The following is a 5635-nucleotide window of genomic DNA, read 5'->3' as shown; positions in this document are numbered from 1 at the left end:
AACAAAACATAACATAACATGACATGATATGACATGACATAACATGACATGACATACAAGTGGTCATCCAGTTTCTATCTGAAGGCCTCCAAGGAGGAGGAACCCACTAACTCTCGGGCCATCCATTCCACTTTGGGGCAGCTCTAATTGTTAGAAGGTTTTCCCTGACGTTGAACATAAATTTCCCTCTCTGCAGCTTCTACTCATCGTTCCTGGTTCTGCCCTCTGGGGCCTCACAGAACAAGTGCACTCTCTTCTCCACATGATAGTTTTTCAAATAATTGAACCCAGTTCCCATACCCCTCTTTGAATATTCTTTTCTCACCAACTGCCTTCTAGAGATCTCAAACTAAGTGTCCAGTAGGTATCTCAAACTCATAGAAGCCATTATCTTCTCCTCCTTCCCTTTTCTGAACTTCTCTATTCCTGGTTAAGGCATCATTACTCAACTTGTCACCCAGGCTTACAACCTCAACATCATCCTTGACTCCTATACTCCACACTCACCCTATGCATCCACTCTGTCATCAATCTCATCGTTTCTACCTTGATGCCATTTTGGGGCACACACGCTCTACTTTCCACTCAAGCTGCTACTACCCTGGTTTGGCTCCTCATCACCTCTCACTTTCACTATTGCAATAACCTTCTAATTCATCTCCCTACCTCCAGTCTCTCTCCACTTCAATATATTCTCTATTCAGCAGCTGAAGTGATTTTCCTAAAGTGTAAATCTGCTGATGTCACCCTCCACTCAATAAACTCCAGCTTTTAAAGCCTTTCACAACCTGGCCCCTTCCTACCTCTCCAGTGTTCTCACACTTTATTGCCCTCCATCCATTCTATGAAGTAGAGATACACCAGCCTTCTTGCTTTACCTTGTATCTGATGCTACATCACCCAACTCTGCCTTTTCACTGCTTATGCCCCATGGCTGAAATACCCCCCTTCTAGTGATTTATATGTTATCTCTCCTATTTGGAGAGGCAGTGTGGTGTGGTGGAGAGAGAGCTCACCTACAAGTGAGGGAGACCTGGGTTCAAATCCCACTTCTGACACATATTGGCTTTGTGGCCCTGGACAAATCACTTGACTTCTCAATGTCCTAAATATCTTTCTATTCTAAGACTATAAAATTGTGGAGGTCTGTAAGGAGTTCTCTCACCTGGGAATTCCCTATACCAGTAAAGACACAGGTCCAGTCCTTACCTTCCTCTATTAAAATGTGAGTGACTATTTTTGCCTTTCTTTGTATAGCCAGAGCATAGCACAGAGCCTGGCACATAGTAGGGACTTGACAAATTCTGTGACTGACTGAGTTCAAGGAAAAGGTCAGGGTGTAACACTGACCTTCCCCCCATGCCCCTTCCTAAAATGTATCCTGCTACCTTAGGTTTCATTCATATATTAATAAGCTTCATTCATCTCACTCAAGTTACCTGACATGAAGGAATGGCAACTATTCTGGGCAAACAGAGTTCAGCCTCTCCTTCTCAAGCAACTTTCTCTTTTGAGGGAGACAGTGTGGTGCAGTGGAAAGACTGTTTGCTAGGTTTGGAGTCAAGGGACCTGGGCCCAAATCCTGATTCTGTCATTTATTAGCTGTGTGACTGAGCAAATAACTCAATTTCCCTGGGCCTCAGCTGTCAAATGAAGGGGTTGGGATAGATGGCGTATGAAGTTCCTTTTAGTTTCAGATGTTGTTGCTCGGTCATTTTCAGTCATGTCTGACTCTTCATGACCCCATTTAGGGTTTTCCTGGCAAAGATACCGGAGTGGTTTGCCATTCCCTCCTCCGGCTTGTTTTACAGATGAGGAAACTGAGGCAAACAAGATTAAGCGACTTGCCCAGGGTCACACAGCTAGTGAGTATCTGAAGTTAGATTTGAACTCAGGTCTTTCTGATCTTTCAGACTCCAGGTCTGGTGCTCTATCTACTGCACCACCTAGTTGCCCATTAGCTCCAGATCTTATGATCCTATTCCCTGTCTACACCTTCTTCTCTCCTGCTTCTGCACACTTCCATGAGAAGGAAACATACCGTCCAATCCCTAGCCTCATGTTTCTTCTCCATCATAGTTCTGTTGCCTACTTGTGGTCTCCAGGAAGCTTGACTCTCTCTCCCACATAGTCTGTTTTGTTATCTCTTTTACAACACTGTACCCTACTTTCCTTCCCCCAGACAGACAGACAGACAGACAGACACACACACACACACACACACACACACACACACACACACACATTACCAAGCCTTGAAATCTACTGGCTCCATGGGGACAATCACCACCCTCTGTCCCTCTCATTGGAAGGTGGAGCTATGAACTCTAAACTGTCCATTTCAGGAGGGAGCTCAGCTCAGAACTACTCCTCATTTCTCACCTGGCTGGGCTACTTCAGAACCTCTCTGACTCTGAAACCTTCCCTGGCACCGCAAATCCCCCTCATTTTTCAGTTTTCTTTTCTGTGTTGCCTTCTTTCATTAGATTATAAACTCTGTGAGGGCAGGGATTGTCTTTTTTTTTATATTTGCATCCTCAGAGCTTAGCTCAATGGCTGGCACATAGTAGGAGCTTAATAAATGTTTATTGACTGAGAGTCAATTAATAAATTTATAGAGTACCTACTGTGTGTCAAGGACTGTGCTAAACTCTGAGGATACAGAGACAAAACTGAAACCATCTTTGCCCTCAAGGGCCTTACTTTCTATCTGAAGTGGTAGCCAGTGCTAAAGAACCTACAAAATGCACACACAATAAATACGAAACCATTTCAGTTGCGAGCCACTAACAGTCGGAGGAATCAGGGAAAACTTCTTGTAAGAGGTGGTGCTTGAGCTCAGTTTTGAAGGAAACTGGGAATTTTAAGAGGCAGAGATGAGGAGGCAATGCATTCCAGGCATGAGGCACAGCCTATACAACTGCATTGAGGTGGGAGATGGAATGGCATGCATAAGGCAGAGCAGGAAGGCCAGCTTGACTGGAACTCTGTATTTGAAGGAGGGACTAGGATAAGGACTGGACCAGGGATTTGGTACTAGGAACTCCCAGGAGGCAAAATTCTTTCTACCAAAGACAGTTGCCTTGGACTGTCACCTAGAACAGTGGGATCAAATTCGAATAGAAACCTGGGCCACTAAACCTTACATAAGGATTCCAGAGAGCTGCATACTGACTTAGAAAACCACATACCAGTATTAATGGGATTGGGCCTGTGAGTAGCTGCTGCACTTCTAGCTTGGATGACTTTCCAATTGAAAGGAAGGAAGGAAGGAAGGAAGGAAGAAAAGAAGGGAAGGAAGGAGGAAAGAAGAAAGAAAGGAAGAAAGGAAGAAAAAATGGAAGAAAGGAAGGGAAAGGCAAGAAGAAAGAAAAATGGAAAGAGAAAGAAAGGAAGGAAGGGAAGAAACAAGAAAGGAAGAAAGAAAAAAGAAAGGAATGAAGAAAAGAAGAAAGAGAGAAAGGAAGAAAGAAACGGAGGAAAGGGAGGCAGGAAAAGAGAAAGAAAGCAAGAAAGAGAGAGAAAGGAAGGGAAGTAAAGAAAGAGGGAAGAGATAAAGAAAAGGAAGAAAGAAATGGAATAAAAAGAGGAAGGAAAGAAGAAAGAGAAAAAGAAAGAAGGAAAAGATGGAGGGAAGGAAAGAAGGAAGAGAAATAAAGAAGAGAAGAGAGAAAGGAAGAGGGAGAAAAGAGAGAAGAAATGGAAGAAAGAGATGAAGGAAGGAGCAAAGAAAGAAAGAGAGAAGAGAGGAAGGAAAGAAAGGAAGGGAGGGAGGGAAAGAAGGAAAGAAAAAGGGAAAGAAAGAAAGAAGAAAGGAAAAGGGAAGGGGAGGGGAAGGAAGAGGAGGAAAAGGGAAGAAAGGGGAGGGAAAGAGAGAAAAGGAAGGAAGAAAGGAATAAAAAATAAAAAGAGAGAAAGGAATAGAAGGAGGGAGGAAGGGAAGAAGGATGGGAGGAAAGAAGGAAGGAAAAAAGGAAGGAAGGAAGGAAGGAATCCGGAACCAAAATATCTGTTCCAATGCTAGTTTTACCATTTATTACCTTGGGTCCTCCACAAGTCACTCAATCTCTCTGATCCTGTCATGTCATCTGTAAAATGAGGGTGCTAACATCAGTCAGGGACTAGCTGGACAACTTAGAGCATATTAATATGAGGGAATATTATTGTGCTGTGAAGAATGACCAAAGGGACAGGTTCAGAGAAGGGAAGACTTGTATGAATTGACACCGAGTGAAGTGAACCAGAACATTTTATACCATAATAACACCATTATGAAGATAAACAGCTTTGAGAAACTTAAGAACCCTGATCAGCACAATGACCATCCATGATTCCAGAAGAACTAGAGTGATGGGAGCTACCCACCTTATAGAGAGGAGCAGAATGACACCCAGATTTTTGGTTATGGACAATGTGGAAATTTGTTTTGTTTGACTAGGCATGTTTGTTACAAAAATTTGGGTATTTTCCTTCTTTAAAATTGAAGTGAGGAGAGAGGGAAAGAAAATAAATGTTTGCTAATTGAACAATAAAATAAAATGGAAAAATTGAGGGGGCTGAGCTAAAAAGTGCACGGAATTTAAAGTCAGAAGACCTCAGTTTGGATTTCAGCTTTATTATTCGCTGCTGCCTCTGCAACTGTGGACAAATCACTCCTCCTCCGTGTACCTCAGTTTTCTCATCTGTAAAATGAGATGATTCAATTTGATGGCCTCTAAGATTTTACCTTTCAGCTCCAAATCTAAGCTTCCACGTGATCCTTCTCATTCTAAATCCTATGAACAATAAGAGAGATGGGGGGGGGGAGATGCACAGCTGGAAGGAAAGAAGAGCTCCAGATGTGAGGGGGAAAGGGCGTTACCTACCCCCTCACACCAGCTGTGCCAATGCCTCAGGTGTCTCTGTCCAGATGTGCTCCACCCTTTTCACGTATCAAGGAGCCCAAAGGAGGAGAGGGGAGAGGGGAGAGGGCAGATCTGGGGTGGGGGAAGATGTGGAAAAGGCTAAAGTGAGAACACTGTCTCTTCAGACCTTTTTCTTCTGGGGTGTGTTGAGGGGAGCTGGGCAGGAGGGAGCTTTGGGAAAATTTGGAAAGCAAGAGAATTCAGAGCTCAGCACTTTTCATCCCTCCTGTTTTTCTTGCTCCTCGAGGTGATTTTTTTTCCCTCCTCTAAAACGCTGATGATTTTACCATTTCTTGGAGGGGGGGTATGGGTGGAGATTTCAGTCTGTTCTCCACCCCCACTCTCCAACACACACGCCAATCATGGAGAATGCATTACATTCCTGAAGAAGCCTGAGCTTCAGAGTTTCCTAAAGATGAGGTGGCGTCTCCCCCCCCCCCGACAAACCCCCTCACTCCAGGCCAGCAGGGCTGGTCTAAGAGAAGGAGGGGAGTGAGGGAGAAAGGAGGGAGCTCTGCCGACCTCTGCACGGCATTCTTCCCTTTGCCGTCATGCTGCAGAAATTAAAGACACATCTTCAGGCTGGCTGCTGGCCAAGTGTTTCAAGTCAAAAAGGAGGAGAAAGAAGAAGAGGAGGAAGAGAAGGAGGCCCCAGGCCAGGCCCCTTGACTTCTTTCATGCCACGTGTGTATGGGGCTTTGAGATGCATTGATGATGGATGGAAGAATCTT

The sequence above is a fragment of the Vombatus ursinus genome, unplaced genomic scaffold (genome assembly GCF_900497805.2).
Source record: "Vombatus ursinus unplaced genomic scaffold, bare-nosed wombat genome assembly UNPS02014801.1, whole genome shotgun sequence".
In the NCBI taxonomy this organism is placed as follows: domain Eukaryota; kingdom Metazoa; phylum Chordata; class Mammalia; order Diprotodontia; family Vombatidae; genus Vombatus; species Vombatus ursinus.
The sequence above is the reverse complement of the archived record's forward strand: the minus strand, read 5'-3'. Positions refer to the sequence as shown.